This window comes from Dendrobates tinctorius, unplaced genomic scaffold (assembly GCF_039654945.1).
Source record: "Dendrobates tinctorius isolate UK_male_01 unplaced genomic scaffold, ASM3965494v1 ptg000019l, whole genome shotgun sequence".
Taxonomy (NCBI): domain Eukaryota; kingdom Metazoa; phylum Chordata; class Amphibia; order Anura; family Dendrobatidae; genus Dendrobates; species Dendrobates tinctorius.
Genome location: NW_027361687.1, coordinates 27,362,691 through 27,377,946, shown reverse-complemented (window position 1 = coordinate 27,377,946; position 15,256 = coordinate 27,362,691). Strand labels below are relative to the sequence as shown.

Below are 15,256 nucleotides of genomic sequence, written 5' to 3'. Positions count from 1 at the left end.
TACTTGGGTATACTAATAGATCACAGACTGAATATGAGTCAACAGTGTGATGCAGCAGCAAAAAAGGCAAATGCAATTCTAGGATGTATTAACAGAAGCATACAGTCTAGATCACGTGAAGTCATTATTTCCCTCTACTCCTCTTTGGTCAGACCTCATCTGGAATATTGTGTCCAGTTTTGGGCACCACATTTTAAAAAAGACATCAACAAACTGGAGCAAGTTCAGAAAAGAGCGACCAGAATGGTGACCGGTCTGCAAACCCTGTCTTATGAGGAAAGGTTGCAGGATTTGGGAATGTTTAGTTTGCAAAAGAGAAGACTGAGAGGAGACTTAATAGCTGTCTACAAATATCTAAAGGGCTGTCACATTGTAGAAGGATCAACTTTATTCTCATTTGCACAAGGAAAGACTAGAAGCAATGGGATGAAACTGAATGGGAGGAGACACAGATTAGATATTAGAAAAAACTTTTTGACAGTTAGAGTGATCAATGAGTGGAACAGGCTGCCACGAGAAGTGGTGAGTTCTCCTTCAATGGAAGTCTTCAAACAGAGGCTGGACAGACATCTGACTGGGATGATTTAGCGAATCCTGCTTTGAGCAGGGGGTTGGACCAGATGGCCCAGGAGGTCCCTTCCAACTCTACGATTCTATGATTCTGTCCCTGCGGGTCAGGCAAGCCCTCAGGTGGTGGACACTGAGGTCCTCCCTGAATCAAGGGAGGTCTTTTCTTCCAGTTAGATGGTTGGTAGTAACCACCGACGCAAGTCTTCTCGGCTGGGGTGCGGTTTTTCGTCACCACACGGCACTGGGCCGTTGGTCGACCTGAGAGTCTCGTCTCCCCATCAACATTTTGGTGATACGAGCGATCAGATTTGCTCTACGGAGTTTCCTCCATGTCCTCGCAGGTCACCCCATCAGGATCCAATCCGACAACGCCACCGCTGTAGCGTATATCAACTGCCAGGGAGGTACCCGGAGCAGGATGGCCATGCACGAAGTGAGTCACATCTTCCATTGGGCTGAGGCCAACCATTTGCTCATCTCAGCAATTCACATCCTGGGCGTAGAAAATTGGCAGATTTCCTCAGTCGCCGAGGCATTGCCTCGGGAGAGTGGTCTCTTCATCCGGAAGTCTTTCAGCAGATTTGTCATTTGTTGGGGGACTCCGGATGTGGACCTCTTGGCCTCCAGACTAAACAAGGTGTCTCGGCTCATTGCCCGATCCATGTGCCATCGGAGCAGACGCCCTAGTTCTGCCATGGCACCGGTTACGGCTCCCGTACATCTTTCCCCCTCTTTCCTTGCTTCCGAGTTATCTAGAAGATCATAGAGGAGGGTGTACCAGTGATCCTAGTTGCGTCAGACTGGCCGTGCCGAGCATGGTATGCAGAACTAATACAACTAGTCGCCAACGTCCCCTGGCAACTTCCAGATCGCACGGATCTGCTTTCTCAGGGCCCGATTTACCATCAGAACTCCGGGGCCCTGTCTTTGACGGCGTGGCCGTTGAATCCTGGATTTTAGCACAGGCTCTCACAACGTGATTTCCACCATGATTAGTGCTAGGAAGCCTGGGTCCAGGCGTATCTATCACCGCACCTGGAAAATCATCTTTTCATGGTGCAAGGATCATGGTCGATCCCCTCTGGTGTTCTCCATTCCGGCCATATTGGAGTTCCTTCAATCCGTATTAAAATCAGGTCTCTCGCTTAGCTCACTCAAGGGCCAAATTTCGGCCTTGTCAGTGCTTTTCCAACGCAAAATTGCCACCAAACCTCAGGTCAAGACGTTCATTCAAGGAGTTTCCCATGTGGCGCCTCCTTATAGAAGGCCATTGGAATCATGGGACCTTAACCTGGTTCTTGGGGCCTTACAGGAGGCTCCTTTTGAACCGCTGCAGGACATGTAATTGACCGTCCTCTCTTGGAAAGTGGTCTTTCTAGTGGCACTTACGTCAATCAGACGAGTTTCAGAATTGGCAGCCCTGTCCTGCCGTTCTCTGTTCCTGAATTTTCATCAGGACAAGGTAGTTCTCAGGACGTTCTCCCCGTCCTTCCTGCCCAAGGTCGTCTCCGCTTTCCATCTCAACAAGGAAATTGTTTTGCCTTCCTTTTGTCCTGCGCCAGTCCATTGCATTGAGAAGGCCCTCCACACCCTGGATGGGTACATCTCGCGGACGGCTGCCTTCTGCAAGTCAGATGCCCTGTTTATACTTCCAGAGGGGCATAGGAAGGGTCTAGCCACTTCAAAAGCAACGCTAGCCAGGTGGATTCGCTCAGCAATTCAGGAATCCTACCGTTTCAGGAACGCGCCTGTCCCAGCGGGGATTAAGGCGCACTCTACCCAGGCAGTGGACACCTATTGGGCCATTCGGCACCAGGCCTCGGCAGAACAGGTCTTCGAGGCTGCGACTTGGTCCAGTCTGCATACTTTTACAAAACATTACCAAATTCATTCTCAGGCCTCTGCGGACGCAGCTCTCGGCAGACGCATCCTGCAATCGGCAGTACCTCAGTGTTGACTCAGTGGTACATGGGGTATTAGCAGATGTATGCTCCCCACCCAGGGACTGCTTTAGGACGTCCCACTGTCTCTGTGTCCCCCAATGAGGAGTAGGAGAAATAAGGATTTTTGTGTACTCACCGTAAAATCCTTTTCTCCGAGCCATTCATTGGGGGACACAGCACCCACCCTGTTTACCCTACTGGCTCATTTGTAGCATTCTTAGGTTTTGACATAGTTATGGTTATTGTTGACTGTTTAAGCTCCTACTGCTTTTTTCACTGAACTGGAGATATCTCATCCAGCGAGAGGGTGTATACTGCATTGGGAGTATACTGGTTTACTTAGTGTCCTCCTAGTGGCAAGCAGCATAACACCCACTGTCTCTGTGTCCCCCAATGAATGGCTCGGAGAAAAGGATTTTACGGTGAGTACACAAATCCCTATATATCTGAGCCACTTTTTTTTTAGTATTTTGCAGAAAAAAAATCTATAATATTTTATAATTTGTATAATTTCCTGTTTACTGCGGCATGGCGAGCTGCTGTCTCCTTTGGTACTTTTTAGGTATATATATCATATTTTAAGGCATTTTTGGGAGGTGCGGAGACAAACTGCAATTCTGGAGATTCTCGTTTTTTTTCTTTTACAGTACGGGATACTTACCTATTTTCATAGATCAGACTGACGGACGTAGCAATACCAAATAGATTAAATATTTTGTCATTTTTTAACCCCTTCCGGGCATACAATGTACTGGTTTGGTCATGTCGTCTCTGTCTTTGTGCAGGCTCAGTTCCTGAGACCACATCTCTACTGACAGATGATGGCTGTGTTATTCAGTCATCATCTGCCTTGAACACCTGCAAACCAACCAACCAGTGATGGCTGAAACCCCTCACTTCTTCCCCAATGCTGAAGGCCTTCCATCGGCTGAGCACCATCATGATGATACCCCATTGAGAGCAATTCACAGACTTTAGTGGTCCTCACTGGGGAGCCAGCTCCCGGTGCTAGGATAGTTCACAAAAGACCCATCACTAGTTGCCATGATGGCTGGGGGTCTACTGAAGACCGTTTGAATCAACCACCTTTTTCCGCCATAAAAAAAATACAAATATGTGGTATAGTCATCTGTAAAAGTCCTCTTTTATAATGCAAAATTAATTATCTTGATTAGTAAACGGTGTGATGGTGAAAAAAATAAAAGCAAGAATGCGAGTATTGCGCTTTTTGGCACGGCAATACCTGAAAAAAATGCATTAAGAAGTTATTACAATATGGTATCTACCCTTTAAATTATATCAGTAAAAAGTGATCTCAGGGGTCAAAATACAAATCCTCACACAGCTCCATCGGCCGAAAATTGAAAATGTTACTGTTCTAGGAAATTCCAACACTTTTTTTTTATAAAATTCTGTAATTTTTTTAACACTTAATTAAAAAAATTATGGACATTTTCCTGCCTTTCTTCCAAGAGACATAACTTTTATATTTTGCCATCAGCATAGCTGAATAAGGGCTTGGTTTTTGAGGGACAAGTTTTACTTTTGAATGACACCATCGATTTTACCATATAGTGTGCTGGGAAAAAAAAAAGCCCAAGTGTGGTGGAATTGCAAAAAAAAGTGCAATTCCACAATTGTTTTTTGTTTACTTTTTATTTACCATGTTCACTACATGGTAAAATTGACCTGGCCACGTTTCCCAAGGTCTGTACGGGTACACAGATACCAAAAACTTGTATAGTTTTTTTTTTTTATTTAAGTGGTGAACAAAATTGAAGAAATTTGTATCAAAAAAGTTTTTGCTGTGGTCACCATTTTCCCACACCCGCAGGGTCTCGATTTTTCATGATCTGGGGCTGGGTGAGTGTCTATTGTTTGCACTTTGAGTAGACATTTTTATTGATACCATTTTGGAGTAGATAGGATGTTTTATGCCTCTTATTGCAATTTTGAGGAGGCCAAAAAAACCTATTTTTGGTGTTCTGATTTTTTTTCTCGTTACGTCGTCTACTGATAGGATTAACTTATTTTATATTTTGATGGATTGGACATTTCCGAACACAGCGATACAAAATGTGTGTTTTTTTTTATTACGGTAATAGTTTTCTTTTCAGTGTGTTATACATCTGACAACGGTGGATTCCGGGTCAGTGTAGGAGAGGCTAAGCACAGCGCCTGCTTTTCAGCTTTGACCCATACACCCCTTCTCATAATTGCAGCTTTTCAAATCCCTGCTTTTGGTCAGCTTTGACCTATACACCCCTTCTCATAATTGCAGGACTAAACTCTAATTATGGTTGCTGCTACGCCATCTTCACCTAAAGGCACATATAGCCCTGTATCTATACTTACTCATTCCTACAGCAGTCGGGCTGATGAAGGTCCAACTAGGACCAAAACATCCTCTGTTTTTGTGACTGCGTAAATAAAAAAACATCTGGATTTCCTTATCATAAGTTGAGTGCCAAGTTTCTTACAGTACTTCTGTGTTATACAGAGAGACCCAGTAAGGCCTGTTTCACACTTCCGTTTTTGACCATCAGTCAAAATCCGCCGTTTTTGCAAAAAAACGGATCCGCCATTTTTTTGGGCGGATCCGTTTTTTTCCCCATTGACTTGCATTACCGGCGGATCTTGACGGATAGCCATCCATTGGATCCGTTTTTTGGCGGATCCGTCAATTTTTTTTGCGTCCGCCGAGATGCCTGGACGGACCATGTAACATTTTTTTTTACTGCAGGATCTTCATTTTTATACAGCGCATGCCCGGAGGAATGAAGTCAGGAGGAAAATTAACCCTGAAATCATTTCTGGGGCGGACAGAGAAAAAAGTCTCTCTCTCCTCTTCCCGGGCAGCGGTTCCTTTAAAATTCTTCATTCTGCGGATCCGTCAAATAAACGGATCCGGTGGCATCCGTTCACATCAGTTAGGAACGGATCCGCTTTCCGCCTTTTTGGCGGATTTTAACTGAAACAAAAAACTCAAGTGTGAAACAAGCCTAAGACTGGCACCAAACCAGCAAAGGCGCAGCCACAGATGCACTTGGCGCCTCGTACCAGACAAAGCAGAGTTCTGCATTGACTGGCAATCGGGGAACACAGCGTCCCATGGGCAGTGAATCCATGGGCAATACTGTGTCTTGCGTCCCTACACATCCTACTACTCCAGAACGCGACGCTCTGTAAGATTGAGACAGTTTCCCTGCACTCATGGTAGCTCCACCTCCAGTGTGAACAGACCCCTTCCTGATATCTGGGGATGGCAGACAGTGTACCCTCTAAGCCAATGGTGGCGCTTGTGACCAGAGTCGCGAAGCACTGGACCCCATCCATTCCCAGTTGGTTGCATAGAACCACAATTCCTAACAGTACCCCCCTACCTAGGAGAGACCTCCGGGTTCTCACCACCCACCCTGTCCGGAAATCTCAAATTTCTCAGTATTAACTACTAGATCAAAAGGAGGAAGATCCTGGGTCACAAGCAGAGTAACCACATTTTTAATAAAGTCTTGTGAAAAACATTGGGAACCCGCATAGATTAAGGCAAACCTACTCGAAAAGCCACCTTATTGACAACCTCGATAATGGAAAATTGGCATATAAACCTGGGTGCCAGCTTAGGAGATGGTTCCCCACGGAGTTTGCAACTTGTTGATGGCATCTATGGGCCTGCCTCGTCTTACTCTCCCCTGCCTTTTTGAGATGGATCGTCGATCGCCAATAGCTGCTACTGCACAGGCGGCACCATACTGGAGGAGGAATTTTTTTTTTCTCTCGTAAGATGGCGGCACCTGCACAGTAACAGCTATTGGATCCTATAGAGGCTATTGAAGCATGCCAAAAGTTAAAAAAAAAAAAGTTAAAGAAAAAAAATAAAAGTTCAAATCACCCTCCTTTCGCCCCAATCAAAATAAAACTATTAAAAAAATCCACACATACACATTAGGTATTGCCGCTTTCAGAATCGCCCGAAAAAAAATTAAAAACGCCATAACGGGTGATAAAAAGAATGTATCTGCACAGAAGTGGTATCATTAAAAACGTCAGCCCGGCCCGCAAAAAATAAGCCCTCACTCGACCCCAGATCACGAAAAATGAAGACGCTACGGGTCTTGGAAAATTGCGCATTTTTTTTTACAAACTTTGGAATTTTTTCACCACAGATTAAAGAGAACCTAGACATGTTTGGTGTCTATTAACTCGTAATAACCTGGAGAATCATAATGGCAGGTCAGTTATTGCATTTATTGAACTTAGCAAAAAAAGCCAAACAAAAAACAAGTGTGGGATTGCACTTTTTTTGAAATTTCACCGCACTTGGAATTTTTTTCCCGTTTTCGAGTACAAGACATGCTAAAACCAATGATGTTGTTCAAAAGTACAACTCGTCCCGCAAAAAATAAGCCTTAATATGGCCATATTGATGGAAAAATAAAAACAGTTAAGGCTCTGGGAAGGAGGAGAGCGAAAAACGAAAAATCTAAAAAAGCTCCGGTCATGAAGGGATTAAAGAGGTCGGGAATGTGTGGGAGAGGGTACTGATTATTTACGGTTATACGATTGACGTCATGATAGTCAATACACGGTCTCAAACCTCCATCCTTTTTGGCTACAAAAAACACTGCTTCAAACGGGGATTAAGGCTGTGTGCACACGCTGCGGATTAGGTGCGGATTCATCCGCGCAGATTTTGTAAAATCCGCAGGTGAAACCGCAGGTCAAAATACCTGCGGTTTTACCTGCGGATTGCTCTGCGGTTTTGCCCTGCGGTTTTTCATCTCCTCAATAGAGGAGATGGCAAACCGCAGGAGAATCCGCAGAAAGAATTGACATGTCAATTCTTTCTGCGGATTGAAAACCGCAGATAATCCGCGTGGAAAATTCCGCACCATCTGCACTGCGGTTTTTGATTCCCATAGGGAATCATGGTACTGTACGCCGCAGCAAAAACTGCTGCAGGTCCGCAGCGGCCAAAACCGCTGCGGAACCGCAGCAAAATCCGCAGCGTGTGCACACAGCCTTAGAAGGACGGGTAATCTCATTTTTCAAATTTTCCTGAATATATTCCCTTGTGGCTTGCCTCTTAGATTGTGACAGGTTAAAAATTCTGCCCTTAGTTAACTTTGCCTCCTCAATGAGCTGGATGGAACAGTCATAAGTTCTATGTGGAGGTAATTTGTGGGAGGCCTCTTCGGAGAACACCTATGGGAACTCATCCACATACCACAAGACCTGGAAGCAGGGGCGGACCTACTGCGGCTCATTGCATGGGGCCCCAGGGGAGAGGGGGCCCCTTCAGCACCACATGGCTAATTATTCATGCAAATTAGCCATGTGGACTTGTGGAGCTAGCCTGCAGAGCCAGCAAGGAGGAGAGGAGAGCAGCCCCACTGCAGGAGGCAACGGGAGGGGTGTGACTCCTCCTGAGGCTGCGTGCTAGCGGCCCAGTGCAGAGGAGCCAGCCCTGAGGGCTGAGTCGGGCTGAGGTGAGAGATCATCAGCGATCAGCCAGCAGCCCAGCGTCAGTGCCGTGGGGGAGGAGAGGAGAGAAGACTGTGGAGAGAGTGGACTGAGATCATCAGCGACCAGCCAGCAGCTTCAGTGCCATGGGGGAGGAGAGGAGGGAAGACAGACTGTCAGACTGTCACTCACACTGCTGGCCCTGACTGTGGCGCCAGCCAGACGGTGGATGCAGTTCAGCCGCAGGTCAGTGTGACTGTGGGGGGGCTATATACCATGCTGGGCTGTATCATACCATGCTGGGGGGGCTATATACCATGCTGGGCTGTATTACACCATGCTGGGGGGGCTATATACCATGCTGGGCTGTATCATACCATGCTGGGGGAGCTATATACCATGCTGGGCTGTATCATACCATGCTGGGGGGGCTATATACCATGCTGGGCTTATCATACCATGCTGGGGGGGCTATATACCATGCTGGGCTGTATTATACCATGCTGGGGGAGCTATATACCATGCTGGGCTGTATCATACCATGCTGGGGGGCTATATACCATGCTGGGCTGTATCATACCATGCTTGGGGGGCTATATACCATGCTGGGCTGTATCATACCATGCTTGGGGGGCTATATACCATGCTGAGGGGGCTATATACCATGCTGGGCTGTATCATACCATGCTGGGGGGGCTATATACCATGCTGGGCTGTATCATACCACGCTGGGGGGGCTATATACCATGCTGGGCTGCATCATACCATGCTGGGGGGGCTATATACCATTCTGGGGGGCTATATACCATGCTGGGCTGTGTCATACCATGCTGGGGGGGCTATATACCATGCTGGGCTGTATCATACCATGCTGGGGGGGCTATATACCATGCTGGGCTGTATTATACCATGCTGGGGGGGCTATATACCATGCTGGGAGGGGCTATATACCATGCTGCGAGGGGCTATATACCATGCTGGGGGGGCTATATGCCATGTTGGGCTGTATCATACCGTGCTGGGGGGGGGGCTATACACCATGCTGGGCTGTATTATACCGTGCTGGGGGGGCTATATACCATGCTGTGCTGTATTATACCGTGTTGGGAGGTGCTATATACCATGCTGTGCTGTATTATACCATGCTGGGAGGTGCTATATACCATGCTGTGCTGTATTATACCATGCTGGGAGGTGCTATATACCATGCTGGGCTGTATCATACCATGCTGTGGGGGGGGCTATATACCATGCTGGGGGGGCTATATACCATGCTGGGCTGTATTATACCATACTGGGGGTGCTATATACTATGCTGGGCTGTATCATACCATGCTGGGGGGGCTATATACCATGCTGGGCTGTGGGGCCATGCTGGGGGGGCTGTATACCATGCTGGGGGGGCTATATACCATGCTGGGCTGTATTATACCATACTGGGGGTGCTATATACCATGCTGGGCTGTATTATACCATGCTGGGCTGTATCATACCATGCTGGGGGGGCTATATACCATGCTGGGGGGGGCTATATACCATGCTGGGGGGGGCTATATACCATGCTGGGGGGGGCTATATACCATGCTAGGCTGTATCATACCATGCTGGGGGGAGGGCTATATACCATGTTGGGCTGTATCATACCATGCTGGGGGGGGCTATATACCATGCTGGCCTGTATCATACCATGCTGGGGAGGCTATATACCATGCTGTGCTGTATTATACCATGCTGGGAGGTGCTATATACCATGCTGGGCTGTATCATACCATGCTGGGGGGGGCTATATACCATGCTGGGCTGTATCATACCATGCTGGCCTGTATCATACCATGCTGGGCTGTATTATACCATACTGGGGGTGCTATATACCATGCTGGGCTGTATTATACCATACTGGGCTGTATCATACCATGCTGGACTGTGGGGCCATGCTGGGGGGCTATATACCATGCTGGGCTGTATTATACCATGCTGGGAGGGGCTATATACCATGCTGGGCTGTATCACACCATGCTGGGGGGCTATATACCATGCTGGGGGGGGGGCTATATACAATGCTGGGCTGTATCATACCATGCTGGGGGGGCTATATACCATGCTGAGGGGTGCTATACACCATGCTGGGCTGTATTATACCATGCTGGGCTGTATTATACCATGCTGGGAGGGGCTATATACCATGCTGGGCTGTATCATACTATGCTGGGGGGGGCTATATACCATGCTGGGCTGTATTATACCATACTGGGGGTGCTATATACCATGCTGGGCTGTATTATACCATGCTGGGGGGGGCTATATACCATGCTGGGCTGTATCATGCCATACTGGGGGGCTATATACCATGCTGGGCTGTATTATACCATGCTGGGCTGTATTATACCATGCTGGGGAGGGCTATATACCATGCTGGGCTGTATTATACCATGCTGGGGGGGGGGCTATATACTATGCTGGGTTGTATTATACCATGCTGGGCTGTATCATGCCATGCTGGGGGGGCTATATACCATGCTGGGCTGTATTATACCATGCTGGGGAGGGCTATATACCATGCTGGGCTGTATCATACTATGCTGGGGGGGGCTATATACCATGCTGGGGGGGGCTATATACCATGCTGGGCTGTATTATACCATGCTGGGCTGTATTATACCATGCTGGGGGGGCTATATACCATGCTGGGCTGTATCATGCCATACTGGGGGGCTATATACCATGCTGGGCTGTATTATACCATGCTGGGCTGTATTATACCATGCTGGGGAGGGCTATATACCATGCTGGGCTGTATTATACCATGCTGGGGGGGGCTATATACTATGCTGGGTTGTATTATACCATGCTGGGCTGTATCATGCCATGCTGGGGGGGCTATATACCATGCTGGGCTGTATTATACCATGCTGGGGAGGGCTATATACCATGCTGGGCTGTATTATACCATGCTGGGGAGGGCTATATACCATGCTGGGCTGTATTATACCATGCTGGGGAGGGCTATATACCATGCTGGGCTGTATTATACCATGCTGGGGGGGCTATATACCATGCTGGGCTGTATTACACCATGCTGGGGGGGCTATATACCATGCTGGGGGGGCTATATACCATGCTGGGGGGGCTATATACCATGCTGGGCTGTATTATACCATACTGGGGGTGCTATATACCATGCTGGGCTGTATTATACCATGCTGGGCTGTATCATACCATGCCGGGCTGTATCATACCATGCTGGGGGGGCTATATACCATGCTGGGCTGTATCATGCCATACTGGGGGGCTATATACCATGCTGGGCTGTATTATACCATGCTGGGGGGGCTATATACTATGCTGGGTTGTATTATACCATGCTGAGCTGTATCATGCCATGCTGGGGGGGCTATATACCATGCTGGGCTGTATTATACCATGCTAGGGAGGGCTATATACCATGCTGGGCTGTATTATACCATGCTGGGGGGGCTATATACCATGCTGGGCTGTATTACACCATGCTGGGGGGGCTATATACCATGCTGGGCTGTATCATACCATGCTGGGGGGCTATATACCATGCTGGGGGAGGCTAAATACCATGCTGGGCTGTATTATACCATGCTGGGCTGTATACCATGGTGGGCTGGGCTGTATACCATGTGGTGCTGGGCTATATACTATGCGGCTGTTATATACCATGGGGGGTACATTTTACATTATATTTTATAAGGGGAGGCTGTGTTATATAATATGGGGGGCTACATTATATTCTATGGGGAGGTGGGCTGTATTATATTTATAATATTCTATGGGGGCTGCATTATACTATATGAGGAGGGCTACATTGTACTATTTAAGGGGCTGCATTATATCCTATGAGGGGGTTGCCATATATTCTATGGAGGGGCTGCATTATATTCTATGGGGGGGGTACATTATGTTCTATACAGATATTATATCCAGCCCTGCATAGCCTCAATATTAGATAACAACAAATAACTTTGTTGCCCTATGAAGGGTTGGGGGGGGCCCGAAAAATTTCTTGCACAGGGGCCCACTACAGTCTGTGTCCGCCCCTGCCTGGAAGATTGAACCTACTACCTAAGGAGGACTGATAATACAAAGATTAGCAGTTGGAGAACTACTTAACAATATCTACCCTTTCCCATTCGATAATGCGGTTATGGCTGTGAAGCCAAGGGAGACCTAACACCACAGCGATAGGATGATCCTGTAAAATAAAAAAGCATGCACTTTCCTTGTGCATCCAGTGGTGATAGACACTGGTTTGGATGTGCAATACCTAATACTCTGGAAAAGGGCAGAATTATCAAGAGAAGATAATCTTATAGATGCATCCAAGGAGATAAGAGGAACCTCTAACTCCATAGCCATGGCAGCATTCAAGAAACTTCTCAGCCCAGCAATCAATAAAAGCATAACCTTCCACACTCTTACCGCTAAATGTGATAATAGGTAAAAGTAAATTTATACCTGTGCGACTAGCTGGGGATCCTCGAACCCAGCTATGGCGGTCGTTTCCTGCTGGCTCCAGACGTAGACATTCACAAACCAGTTGGTGCTAGGAACCGCGTAGAAGACACTGTTGCTGACACCATCTTTGCCTTTACAGGAAAGACCTGGGCTGGGAACAGGGCTAAATTGAATGGTTGGTGTCACTCAAAGGAACAACTTTCACAGTAAAACAAACAAACCCCAACGTGGCTATGTTAACATAAAAATAAAAAAAGTTTGTCTTTTGCAAGAAGGGTAGGGAAAAACAAAAATGGACAATAGCCAGGAAAGGGTAACAGGGTGTTTTCAAGATTGCAACCTATCCCCTATTTTAAGGATAAAGGAGAAATTTCTGATTGCTGTAAAAGTCTGACCGCCAGGTCCATCACTGACCCTGAGAATCAGGGATCTGAAGAGCCCTGGGTGAATTGAGCGGTGGTCAATCATGCAACAGTGCCGCTCCATTCATTCTAATGGAAGCCCTGAAGATCAGACAACTGCCGAATTCAGTAAGCTCAAGAGCTCACATTAAGAATGAATAGTGCACATGATCGACCACCGCTCCATTCACACAGACCCGTTTCTCGGCATCGATGGGGGCTATGGCAGTCTGACCCCCACAATGATAGGCAATACAAGGCATTTTTATCATTAGAATGGAGCGTCAATGATGCACATGCCTGACCACATCTTTCATTCTCCATAGGGCAGCCGGAAAAAGTCAACCACAATGCTTGGCAGCCCACAGACACTGAACAGAGCGTGTACACTTTCCATCCACTCTTACAGGTATAAAAGGACCCTGGTCTACTGATCCGAGCGGGTCCCAGCAAACTATGTTATTACTCTTTTCCTGGATAGGAGATGACTTGTCTTCGTTGGGCAGCCTTTTAAGTGGATACCTTGATTTTGAAACTACAGTATGTGATATCCAAGTTGTTTTTCTTTAAAGAAAATAAAACATGAAAAGTTTTTGGTCCATATCCGCGCTGCCAGCTTGTGAAGAAACGTCAGACGCCAGAAGTACCGTATTATAAAATAACTGTTTATTTTATTTTTCTACTCTTTTCAAAGTGTAACCCACTTCTTATTCAGGAAATAAAAAAATATATACATATGCAGGTTTACATAGGTGAGGTCTGATATAGAGTGCAAAAAAAAAAAAGGTCACGACAGTGTGTGATACGTCAGAGTTGAGAAAATTTTTCTTTTTGTATATAATCCAAAAGCAAATAATTGAAAAACTGCATACACTTATGGATAAAAACAAAACATATAAACGTCATATGATAAATATACTATTGATAATAACGTGTATTTCCTTTCTTGTATTTGTGAAAAGGAAAAAATATATATATATTTATTTTCCGGTTTGTCTGTACTCGAACACTGAGGTGTGTGTGAAGAAACACAGCGATGAAGGTCATTAGTTCATGAGCCTACTAGTAGTGTTTAAATGAATACGGATTTGAAAAAAAAGGAGAAAATTATTTTTTGTATATGTGCGCATATAGTTGCGTATACGATTAAAGTGAATGCGTGAAATTACATGGATAGGTTACATTTGGCATTAAAATCACGTTGTCATGAGGGCAAAAATATATGATATATAATATAAAATATGAATATGTAATATAATAAAAAAATATGTGATTGAATGAATGAAATTATCAGATAAAGTGATGTTCTACATGCCCTGTTTAGAAGGGATGAACAGCAAGAACAAATAATATATATAATGTATTTTCCATTCGTGCAAGCAAGATTTGGTGTCAAGTACCTCCCTGTACAGGGTAAACTTCTTTCACTTTGTTCCAGAATTGCAGTTTACTTCTCCGAAGTATCTCATCCAAGGTGACTGGCATTTCAACTGAACATTAAGAGGAAGTCAGATTTAGGCTGTGTTCACACGTAGCGTTTTTGCGGTGTTTTTTTTTTTTTTTACGCACGGAATCGCCGCAAAAATGAAAAAAAAAAAAAAAACGCATCCCATGCAATCCTACGGGAGTCAGCAATGCTGTGCTAATGCTGCGGATTTATCCGCTGCGGAATCGCATAGCGGAAAAATCCACAGCATGATCATTCTTTTTGCGGAATCGCGGGTATTCCGCACCCATAGGATTGCATTGAAACGCTCATTTTTCGCATGTGGCTATGCCCACCATGCGTGAAGTGAGCGCTTCATGTGCGGATGGTACCCAGGGTCTGGAGGAGGAGAGACTGTCCTCCAGGCCCTGGGTACCATAATCCTGTAAAAAATAGAATAAATATAACAAATATTGTTATTCTCAACTTCCGACGGCCCCCGATGTCCTTCCTGCCTCTCACCACACTTCTGGCACCTTCCGGTCCCAGTACTGCTTTGCGCGAATGACCTCGATGACGTCGCGCTCTCGCGAGCATGACGTCATCACGGGTCCTTCGCGCAAAGCATTACTGGGACCGGAAGATGCCAGGAGCGCCGCAGAGCAGATCGGGGGCCGTCGGAAGGTGAGAATAACATTTTTTAGATTATTTTTAACATCCTATCTTTTACTATTGATGTTGCATAGGCAGCATCAATAGTAAAAAGTTGGTCACACTTGTCAAGCACTATGCTTGACGAGTGTGACCAACCTGTCAATCAGTTTTCCAAGCGGTGCTACAGATCGCTTGGAAAACGTTACCATTCTGCAAGCTAATTATGCTTGCAAAATGCTAGTTTTTCGCGGTAATTCCGCATGTGAATTTCCGGCGGCAGGGAGTTGCGGAATTGCCGTGGGCACATAGCCTTAAGG

The 15,256-nt window shown here is 46.2% G+C and overlaps 1 long non-coding RNA gene across 1 annotated transcript; it reads left to right on the top strand.

Moving 5' to 3' along the window:
• The first annotated feature begins 8,085 nt into the window (after positions 1 to 8,085).
• On the top strand, positions 8,086 to 13,606 carry LOC141082810 (uncharacterized). The gene is made up of 2 exons (XR_012230589.1): positions 8,086 to 8,222; positions 13,186 to 13,606. It is a non-coding gene; the product is annotated as an uncharacterized lncRNA (long non-coding RNA).
• The last annotated feature ends 1,650 nt before the right edge of the window (positions 13,607 to 15,256 follow it).